The following is a 12,458-nucleotide window of genomic DNA, read 5'->3' on the forward strand; positions in this document are numbered from 1 at the left end:
CAGCACTAACGGTAAAGTTGAATCCTGTTTCTTTGCTTTCACTTTTGATATCACACATCTTACTTCCTGAAAACAAAAGCAACAGGAAACTGTCAACTTCGAAACTATCACAGCGCAGTCAGAACTAGTTCTGCTTTCTCAGGATACCCATCCTGAGGTAACTAGAGTACTTCAGCTCCAGTTCTTTTTCTATTGAACTATCAATGGTACATATACGTATATGAACTTTATAGCGACATTAAGTATATAAAGATGTGTCCCGTTTTAATAAATAATTCAAAAAAAAAAAAAATCAGTATGTAGGACATTACCAGAGTGTGTGCATGTTTACATGTTTGAACTACAGTTTTTTCAGGTAGGTTTCGTGAGCCGTATCGAACCGAACCGTACCGTACTATGCAGTGGAAAAGCGCCAATATATGTATTAAAAAAAGAAAAAAGGTCAAGTTTATTCCTCATTTCCCTTCATTTTTACCCCGGAACTTCATTTAGACCCTGGTTCCTGCGATGTAAACACACCGAGTACCACCCCAAAGCTCCTTGTCCCTAGGGAAAGTTATATAGACGCTCTATTGGCCGCTTTGGAACATTGCTGCTTTATGATAATATGTTATGGTACAACTGGGCCTACGGTGCAATGCAAATAGTAATTATAACATAAAGTGAGAAGTAATAGTAAATAGTCAATAAAATAAACAAATAGTATACAAATAGCAAATAAAATGGTAAAGAATAATATGATTACATATTTAATTAATAACAATTTACGTACGAACTAATACATTAACCTTACAGACTCTTAATTAGTTCCTAATGTGGTAATCATCAACAAATAGCTTAGATAATAATTAGTTACACATTAAATCAGTTTTATCTGTGCATTAGTTAAGCATGAATTAATGCTTATTAGTGTTCCCGTATTGTAAAGTGCCATTTTTTTCTTTGTCGTTTGTTTGATTTGCATTAAAAACACAGGAATATTAGGCTGATGTCACTTTAAGAGTGAATGCACAGATCCAATATGGTGAACCAAACTAAACATGAACAGAAACATATTTCTCATACGTAATGTCTTTTAAGCAATATGTTCTTCCGATTGACCCATTTTTATGTGTGAAAGTGACACCGTCCTCATCTCGTCTTGTTTTGGACATCATCTTGAGACCAGATTGTCCTGCCATGTTTGATCAGGATGGCTCAGTCAACTCTTTCTGGCCTGAGGGCAACTCTTTCTTCATCACCTTATCTTTACATAATCCAGACAGTCATGCTGTTGGCCAAGGTCAAGATGTCTTCTTTGCTGTTATTACAACATCGTTGTTCATACATTTTTGGTGTTTGTGTTGGGGTGTTAGCTTACGAAACAATCCAAAGCAAACCCTGAAGTGTTTAACTTTGAGATGCGCTTTTATTTTCTTAAATGAACTTGAGTGATTTAAAATCTCAGAGTCAAGCAATTGTAAATCTCAAGCTCTGAGCCAAGATATTATCTTTCAGTGCTTCTGTAGAAAACCCAGAGTGTCCTGCCCTAGACCGTGACATTTTCCCCTCAGAGATCAATGGGAAGATATTCCTTACCGCAGTTGCGTCTTCTGGCTCGAAGCGAACACTCAGCATGGGTCTCGCTTTCCCATTTCACATTTCCAAGACTTTCATACTTTTAAACAGAAAACCGGGTCGTGAACTGATTGATGTTTGTTGAGGTAAACCCTGCGACTCTATAAAATGAAGTTGCGCAGTTAAGAAACTTTTTACAAGTATTTCCAAACTACAGTATTTGTTCAGCTGAACCCCTTTGACTAAAAGATATCTTTTCCATGTTAATCAGTTTTGTTGACTATTGAATTTTTGCTTCATTTCATCTTAAAAGCATCTGAATTTTGCATGACTTTAATAGTCATACTAAAAGCAACAATGGATATTTCACCTCAGATCTTGAAAATGTGAGGTGTGTGTTTAAAATGTATTTTTAATGTTAAAATTGTGTAATATTTTTTTAAATTTGATTATGTAGGCAGGCCTACTTATCCATTTGATTGTGAGCGCAGTGTGCTTCCAGATATTAACTCCGCCCACAAGCTCTCCTGATTGGCTGTGATTTGTGATTGATTTGGTTGTGGGTGCAGTGTACTCACAGTGAGACTCCGCCCACACGCTCTCCTGATTGGCTGTGATTTGTAATTGATTGTTGCTGTATTCTTATCGCATCATCTACATGGTGTGAGCTAAAATACTTGAAGGTTCCTTAAGATTTGTGTTAATAATTGCATAATTTAACAACACATTCCAAATCACTGTTCACAGATGTCGGTATATTTTTTTTTTAAGTAGCCTAAGTGATTTTATTTTATGATGTATTTATTTTAATTCTACATTTTAATGATTAATCTAATTATTAGCCTTCCATTAGCTCTCAACACCCAGTTTCTGAAACCATGCTCTTAATTTTTCTTATTTAAACTTGTTTAAAAGTGTGTTGCTTACATTTACGTTATGGCAGAACTCTGTGCAAACTTCCCGAACTGCTCTAAAAATGTTTTGGATCTCCTTTTGGCATCTTATTTAGAGAGCTGGTCCTGCTGGAGGGAAGTCTCACGGTTCAGAGGGCAACAGATTTAGTCATTTCGCTCAGACACTGATGGCTGATCATGTGGGAATTTAGGAGACTTTTTGCCCAGTCGAGGGAAAAAGAAAAGTGGATGATAATTCACCAGCCACCAGTCAGGTGGGAAAACAAACTCCTTCCTTTTGGCACCTCAAACTCATCCCTTGATTTTCTCCGCTGTTCAGTCATCATTTACTCATACTCGTGTCGTTTTCTAAACGTGAAACACCACAGGAGAACGTTTTGAAGAAACTTCATAGTGATTACGGTCTGTTAGGCTCCAAAAAGCACCATAAAAGTGAATACAACACAATGCTCTTATGCAGAAATTAACTACTAAATTAATAAAGGATGTGCCACTTGTATACAAGGTAATAGGTTACTGCTTGGAGATTTTGCTAATATGTTTTGTTATTTGTTTGACTATTTTCTACTCAAATTCTTTGAGAAAAAAATGTATAATGCATAGGCTAATAGATGTAAAAATTATCATTTAAGGCGAGTGAATCACATAAACACAAAAAATGAGAGTCTATCTAGGTGGATGGCCTTTAACATGTCTTTAATATGTCCGTTTGACAATTACTAGTGGGATCGCTGTGACAGAAGCAATTGAAAGTCAATTTCAGCTGGAGTAACACGTCTCTGTCTGAAGATACGGGGCGGGAGGTAATATTGACTTTTCCAACAGCTGCAGATTCATCTCCATAAAAGATCCTGCCGACTGGCACGATGGCCTGATCAGTATACATCATTTTTACAGCTTTGCATATAAAGATGCAGGAAATGAGAAATAGGCGTAAATCGCAGTGCAAGTTTGCTATTCAAGACTTTGTTTAAACAAGACAGGGTGGGTTTGTATTTTTATGTGGTTGCAACACCTCTAATTTTTTAACAAATCGCATATTTCAAGCACCCTGAAGGAAGTCATTTTAAGATTTTCATGATTTTCACACAGTCAGGTCACATATCTGCAATGCCTGAATCAAAAATAATTAATTTCAACCTTATCTTTCATCCTCAAGAAAGTACATCCAAAGCTTTGACTTGATCTTTTGAGTGATTAAATACAGCACTAAAGTCTCCGGAGGTTAAAAATCGGTGTTCTTGCAGACTTTGGAAAGTATTATTTCGTTTTTGTCTTAAATAAAACAGACAGCAGGTCAATGCTCAAATGTTGGCATTCTTTGAACCTGATATTGTTCGTTAGAATGATGTGTGGAAACGACTTTACTGGCAATTTGGGCCAATTATGCAGCATGAGCCGTGTCAGTGTGAATCAGCGCTGTCGTGTCTCATGATTCAGCTCCAGCGGATCAGACGTTGTTAGTGTGTTTGGTTTGGCTGTTCTGTTCAGAGGCAAATCACCATTTTGATAAAACACCTTTCACAAATTAAAGCCCTATTCGGACGGGACCAGTTTAACAAGAGAGTTGGGATAAAGTAATTATTACCAGAGCTTCTCTGTGCTTTTAGTCCTGTCCGAATGTGCATCTCGTTAATTATTACAGACAATGCCAGTAAAGATCACGGCGACTTTCACCTTCAGTAAAAAGGTCTGGATAAATGACTTCAGGTATACTAAGACCCGCTGTAAACATGTATGTAAATATTTAGTCAATTTAGTCAAGTTTTTTCAAGAATGGAGACGCATTCAAGATGCTGGGACAAATTTTTTGTTGTTCCCATTTTTGACATTTGGTTCTGGTAATGAAATGAATAAAGAATCTGCTGACTAACAGGAAAATCATTCGTCAGAGAATGATATATCTGTTGTTGTGTTTTATTAAAATATCACACCCCTGAAACCCTGTTTAAATACGAGGGGCAAATTTCAAATACCGTAAAATCGCCTTGATTAACCCATAATGTCATTTTGAGTTTGATAATTACAGTAATGTATTTGAGTTTGATAATTACAGTAATGTATGTAGCATGAAAGAATCACTGGGTTGAGGGTTTAATGAATTGGATGGATGGATGGATGGATGATTGAAAAACTCAGAGGAATTTGGGAAATTTTAAATCGCATTCATTGCTTTTTTTCCCTTTCCTCCGCCACTTTGTGATTTATTATCTGATCCAAGCGCAGAATGTCGGTGCATTTCACTGGAAGATACGCTGTAAACACCTGAAGTATCTTATGACCTTTTGACCTGACATTCGTTATATTCAGCTTTAATGATGAGCATGCAACAGAAGGAGTCCAAAGATGCGTCTGGTGGTTGAATTAAAACCAGTTTTCTAGAAGCCAATGATCACTCCCCTGTCTTTGGTGTTTTGAGCAACTGCTTTGAATAGTCATGATTAATGCTGAGTGAATCTGGTTTGGATGCAGAAAACGAGGCAAGAGCAAAGCTGTGCAGATGTGGTTGGGATTAAACACAAAATATGAAGACAACGTTCCTGAAGGCAGCATATAACATTCCAGTCGTGGGATTTTTGTGAACTTTATAAACTCTAATTCGAAACATTTGTTGCGAAACATTCGAAAGGCATTTGTTTGTCTGAAATAATATTGTGGTTTTGATTCCAGTCATGGAAGAACTCATTATTATGTGGTTTGACTCAGAACGTCTTGTTTTACTATTACGATCATCAACCCTTGTGTGACGAAAGCCATTTTATTTTTCGACGCATTTCAGGATCAAATAACACATGCATGATCTAGCAGTGTAAAAATAACCTGTTGCTGTGCATTAACCTTGTATGTTTTGTTTTGGGTTTTTTTTTTCCGGAAATTTCACATTGTGAATTCCAAGGCGAGGTGGGAAACTGCACTTTATCTGGGATCTTGCCCAGACCAGAAGGGGAATTATCATATAACAACAAGTTCTCTGATGACTATATAATGGACTTGGGAAGTTGCTGTTAATACTGATACTATGTGTTACTATAAAAAAAGCCATCAGGAATAACACAGCAGGGTTATTTTCTCATTTTTAAATTATTTTACCTACCGGTATATATTTATTTTACAAGTCAGATTAGTTTTGATTGTTACATCAAAGTCATTCCTGCATTGCAAACATTGATAGTAATTATATATTGTTGATTTGTCCAGATCTGATCCACTGATTATCATAACAAGAGCAATGTTTAAGATGGCTTTATTGTGACATTTTTATTGTGCAGAATGAAAAGGGCAGAATTCTCCAAAGCAAGAAACTGATTATAAAGAAGAAATTAAGACTTACTTATGAAATGGATGCAATTTTACTGAAATGTGAATCCTGTGATAGAACAGATCATTGACATATCATATATAGTCATATATTTATATATCATATATTTTAAAAAATCTGGCTTGTTAGATTAGTCTCTACACAGAACGTTCCCCCAACGTTCTTGAATGGGCCCATGAGGTTATTTTTTTTTTTTGGTAACCAAAGAAGAACGTTATAGGAACGTTCCATGTAGGTTATTTTTAGGTTCCATTTTTATAACGTAAGAAGAATGTTCCAGAAACGTTCCCTTAACCTTAAGGGAAAGTTCTAGGAACGTTCTGGGAACCAAATACTAACGTTCCCAGAACCTAAATTTGTTTGCTGGGTAGATGGCATAATTACTCATTGCATACATAATTAATTATACGTTTTGTTTTAAAGGTTTTGGCTCGTTTTCCACTCCTCGCTATCTTCTTTTCTCTCAAACATGGTAGATCCACTACAAATAGGAAAAAGAGGCTACAATTTGCAAGGACAGTTGAAGGCTGGAAAAATGTCGCCTGGTCTAATGAGTCTCGATTTCTGTTGAGACATTCAGAATTTGGCGTAAACAGAATGAGAACATCATGTTGATCCATCATGCCTTGTTCCCACTGTGCAGGCTGGTGGTGGTGGTGTAATGGTGTGCGGGATGTTTTCTTTGCACACTTTAGGCCCACTTCTATCGTTTAAAACTGCCACGGCCTACCTGAGCATTGTTTCTGACCATGTCAATCCCTTTATGGCCACCATGCACCCATCCTCTGATGGCTACAGTACATCCAGCAGGATAATGCACCATGTCATGTCCAAAAAAAAAAAAAAAATTCCTGGGTCTTTTCTGCCATCTGCGTCCAATCAGAACAGTGAGTTTATACTCCATTATACGTCACCCTCTGTTTCAAAAGGATTCAACTTTTGTCAGCATTGAGACAAAACAGATGAGAAGCACAAGTAACATTAATAAATCAGCTTGAATCCGGCCTGTGGCGGCCCGCACACGTGTTATAGGTGAAAAGGACAGCGGCACAGCGCTTAGCAAAACCAGCGAGTTGATTAACAGTGCAGGAATCCACACAGAAGGAAAAACCGGGAGAGATTCCAAGAGAACTGAAACTGCACACACACACACACACACACACACACACACACACACACAGAGATGATTCAACACCCTAACACCCAGAGATTTCACATGTGTTGACTCTAAACCGCTTTCTGAACTGCAGAAATGCCCACGACAACTAGAGGTAAAGATTTAGCATTTCATTTACTCCGAGATAACAATCATCCTCTTGACTTTCTTTCTACACTCTTAGAAGAAAAGGTTCTATATAGAACCTTAAAAGGTTCCAAAGCGCTACGTATTTGGAACCCCTAAAATGCAATGCATGTGAATGATCACAAAATTCCAGATATTGTGGTTAAAAAATTTAATTCATTAATATTAGATGAAGAGTGCCATTTCAGTTTTTATCCTTCAAAAATCAGCATGATTGAAATGTGATATTAAGTTTAATAAACAATACTTTAATAACAACTACAAAATATAGCAGAATAATGTAATATATTAATGAATAATAGCCTTTAAAGAACCTTTGTGCCAAAAGTGTTCTTTCTTGTCATTATTGAACCTTTTTTTTAGCATAAAATGTCCTTTGGAGTTGAGTAAAGAACCCTATGCTACATATAGAACCATTTTTTCTAAGAGTGTACTTTGAATGACAAACATAAGATGCTGTTTTTGCTTAGTGATTTGCATAAAAAGCAGCGTAACTGTATCATGCTCTGGACCTGTGCATATATTAACTGCTATAACTTCACTGTCACGGCAAGGAATGCCATCATCACCATCCACTTTCCCTTTATCATTAGCAGTAAATAAACACTCAAGAGAATTTCTAAACGGTTTGCAAAGTGTTTGCACACATTATTTACTGTGTGAAAGTCTCTAACTTTATCAACCATTGAACTAAGGTACTGATTATCTACTGAAACTCTGTTTTTAAGATGCGTTTGGTCGATCAGATCACAGTAAATGGACGACACTAAATACAGGCCGGGGTCTAAAACAATTTGAGCTTGTCCACTTTCTGTTGAAAACACATTTGACTGGATTGCTTTCACAGCATAAACACTCGTTAGAGCCCGACCGATAAAGGATTTTGAAGGCCAATAACGATACAAATATTTTTTGGTTTTAAAATCCGATATTCCGATATATTGGCAGATAATTTATTTATTTATTCAGAAATGCGCAACAAAACATTAACAGATTTCCCTAGTTATTTGTAGTTATTTACGAGTTTTAACTAAAATAATATGATTATACATTTTAAAAAGAAACTTGTTTCTTTTATTGTCACAACAGAACAGACTGATGATAGCTAGCTTTGTGGTTAGCTAGTCTATGATGAGCCATAATTTAGCAATGGATAACGTCACACTGCAAATTGTAAGAAACCTACATTTTCACTATAACAGGCCAAGGAGAGATGATACGTCTCATTGCTATAACTGTCACGCGCTATTAAAGAAATACTTCAGTCACATTGTCAAAAGTTAAAAGGACAGTCAGTCGACTACACTGGAACAACGTAACGTAACTATTACTAGCTAATTCCGCTTCACTCTCGGCTTTTTTAACAGCAGCAAAACTGGACGTGATAGTCACAAATTTTGTCGTGCTTATTTGAGTTAAGAGAACTGATGGAGATGTTCTTTTAATTGTTATTCAAGCAATGTACGTATCGTGACCAACTCAACGAGTGTTGCCAACAGGGAAGGTGTAGAGTGCCCTCTGGTGGACAAACTACACAACTCCAACACTCATGACATGGTTCAAGCGTGTTTCGTCCGTTTTTATTTTATTTTTGAAATATTCATTTATCGGCCGTTATAACTGCCGATACCGATAGTTTGGAAAATGGCTAATATCGGCCGATAATATCGGTCTGGCTCTAACACTCGTGATCGAATGTGTTCAAACAGCTCCAAAATATCGTCTTCTGTCCGTCTACTGATCTAATGAGTAACATTATGAGAAGAGCTCGAGCTAGACGGGGTTTAAACTCTGTCGGCTGGAGACCCAAGTTCGATTTGAAGATGAAAGACACTATGATCTTCTGTAGAGCTGCTTTACCACCTCAACTTTGAAACAATACATCTTGTATAAAGTGCTTTATAAATAATGACTTAAACATTTGTTCCCTGCAGATCCTCTTGGATGTTGGAACAACATACAAAACAACAACATGCGTTAAGCAACACACACTTGAACAGAACATCAGTGATATAAAAACACTTCTAATGGAAACACTGGAAAGCCACAGCCATAAAAAAAATCTGGACTGAAGATGTGAACGAAATGACATTATAAACGCCACCCGAGTGACGGTCTGAGACAGCGCAGATAAATCTCGCACAACGACACGCCAACATGAGAGTGTTTCTGACCGTAAGTGTTCCTCTGAAAAGCTTGGCCTAGTTTGTTCCTCAGAACCACGACCTCCAGTCGCCCCGAACATTGGTTTTCTCCAGAGCAGAGATCATTAAGTCTGGTTTTCAACTGTTTATTCCCCAATCGAACCGTAAGTGGGGTCGGGTTCACTCGGCCTGAATTCAACATGCTTGAAAAACTCTGTGACCTGGTGGAACAAAGAGGTCTAATCCTCTGGTCTGGTCACAGAGATCAAACCCATTTCAGAAACTAGAAAAGAGTTAAACAGCAGGAGTCGTGCGTTTAGTCATGAACTGTTTGTCAGCCGTTGAACCATTTGAATAATCAGAGTCGGAGTGGGAGAGATAAAGACAGTTGTGCCTCAGTGAATTCCTTCCAGTGTATTTTAATTGTCTGAAGAGGTTTGGAGAAGCTCAAGAGGTCTGTAATCGCACCCCCGAGGGTCTGACTGATAAATGATTTCAGACCAGTGGCTATACGTTTACATGCACAGCTTTTGTTTCAATCAGACTGAATTCATTGTGACTACACTCTTAGAAGAAAAGGTTCTATGTAGAACCTTAAAAGGTTCTATCAGCGCTACATATTTGGAACCCCTAAAAGCTTCTATACACTCTTAAAAAAAGGGTTCCTCTGGGTTCTATATAGAATCCTGGGGTTCCGTACTTGGCAAAAAGAACCTTTTACCAAAAAAAGGTTCTATATAGAACCATTTTGGAGTTCCAAATATGAAGCGGGGGATGGAACCATTTCTGGTTCTAAATAGAACCATTTCTTCTAAGAGTGTAAAGGTGACAGAATATACAGTTTGTCCAGTATAAAAACCATGACGTACGTGTGTGTGTGTGTGTGTTGGGGGTGGGGGGGTAGGTTTAGGGGTCTGTTAGTGTGAAGGGGACAGAATATACTGTAGAATTTGTCCAGTATAAAAACCATTACGTCTATAATGGAGAGTCGTGTGTGTGTGTGTTTCTGTATGTTCTAACGGGGGCTGAAATGTAAACAGAACTGGTTTCTATTATAGGCGAGTTTAGTACTGAAATAGCAGACATCCGTCTATAGTTCACAGCGAGAGTTCAGAGGGAAACCCGGGAAAGATCAGGGTGGCCTGGGGTTGAAAAACAAGACCATGATCTGCAGTCAATGTTGGGGAAGTTGCGAACTAAAATTAGCCTTTCCAGAAACAAACCAATTTTACAACAAGTTTGTGTTTTTATGTTTAAAAACTAAATTTATTTGTGAAATTATTTAGAAACAGTCTAAGGAAATATATATTGCAAGCATTCCACAGCATACATATTAAATATATCTTGGCCCTCTAAATATCACAGTCCCCCCTGCCTTTTTATTGTATTCAGTGTTTTTATTTTAGTTGTGTTTCGTGTGAATGTGTCTGTTCAATACCCTTCTGTTAGCCTAATCGAGATCCTCGTTTATTAGCTTCTGTCTAGTAGTTTGGATAACTAATTCTCACTTCGCTGACACACATCTGTATCAAGTCTCAACAATGTTGATTTACAATAAGGTTCATTGGTTAACATTAGTTAATGTTTTAACTGACAATACATTTGTTACTGTATTTGTTAATCTTTGTTAACATTATTAATAAAAAATACAGTCGTAAAAAATAAAAAGTAATTTTTACGTACAAAAAAAAAAAACGTCTGCGGTTGTTTCCAGAACTTTACTGTAAAAAAAACGGTAGCGACGTTATTGGTTTTTCAGACTTAACTTAAAATTTATAGTAATAAACCATATTTAATTATCTGATATACTGTTAATTTATGAACTTATTGAAGTAAGTTAATACTTAAATTCAATTCTGAGAAACGGGTCCGTGATCAGAACAAAAGGTCAGTTTGCAGGAGATATGCCAAGGAGAGACCCATGTATCCCATGATCCCCCCTGAGTCCCAGTCAGAGATGACTTTCACATGACACTTTACATGCAGGAGTCAGTTCTCCATCGGGCCGAATCCTCTTCCCTCCATCCGCCACCGTCCGAGAGCTGTGGGGGTTTAAAGACTGTTTTACTTGGAACTTGTTCACGGGAAAGCCTCCCATTAAATACTTTGTGAAAGATTGTTCTCAAAACCCTATAATGATTTATGTGGGCGTCAAGCCTTGAATGTAATTTTAAGTGGGATAAACAGGAAAAATGCTTCTTGGTTTTAAGTATTCTTTGAAATCTGTACACGAATTGAGTTCTTGGCTTACGGTCTCGCTGATTCCCTGTCCATTAGAGTTTCCTTTGGTCTGAACCTCAGCGGTAAAACAATGTCTCGGGGAAACCGTGCATTTGATGATGATGAAGTAAAAGTATCAGTATCACAGAAGCTTCATTGTTGATTTCAAAGGTTCAGGACTGGAAAAATACATGTTGATTTTGTTTTTTTGTAATCCAAAACATTTGCATTTTATAAAATTAAATAGGCTACAACTGCAAATAAATTAAGGCCCAAAATGTGGAAGAAGTCGTCATTTCCATCAACCCGCATTAATACGCCGTCGAGCGCCATCATAACTCTGCCAAACTGGGCGATCACATGACCTGAAGCATTTTCTGGCGCGTAATGTGACGTTTGAGAACCTAAAACCCTGTAAGCCATTTATCAAAATGAAGAACGAATCTTTTTTCGTGTCATTTGGTTCATTCAACGACCGAAATGAACGGATTGACTAGGTAAAAGATTTGTTCATTTTGATCATCGAGTTCAAACAGGAGAGTCACGAATGCACATCACAGAACAGAGCAAGGCGAGAATTTGAGCTTATAAAACTTAAACTTTGTTGTTTATTTATTAAATTAACGATCGTTTCACTTGATAAGACCCTTATTCATCGTCTGGAATCGTTTAAAGCCCTTTGAACTGTTTGCAGTTTTCACTGAAACTCTCATTTGGACTTTGAACCGTTTGGACCCCATTGAAGTCCATTATATGGAGAAAATGCTGGAATGTTTTCATCAAAAACCTTAATTTCTTTTCGACTGAAGAAAGAAAGACGTGGACATCTTGAATGACATGGGGGTGAGTAAATTATCAGCAAAAGTTTTTTTTTTAAAAAGTGAACTATTTTATTTTATTTAAATATAAACATTAGGTGTTGTATCGCATGCGTCTTTAGTAGTAGAGGCACTTTATCTTAAAGTATATCTTGGATGACGTGGGATTATTTTAATTCTGAA

The sequence above is a fragment of the Pimephales promelas genome, chromosome 25 (genome assembly GCF_988280905.1).
Source record: "Pimephales promelas chromosome 25, fPimPro1.hap1.1, whole genome shotgun sequence".
NCBI lineage: Eukaryota > Metazoa > Chordata > Actinopteri > Cypriniformes > Leuciscidae > Pimephales > Pimephales promelas.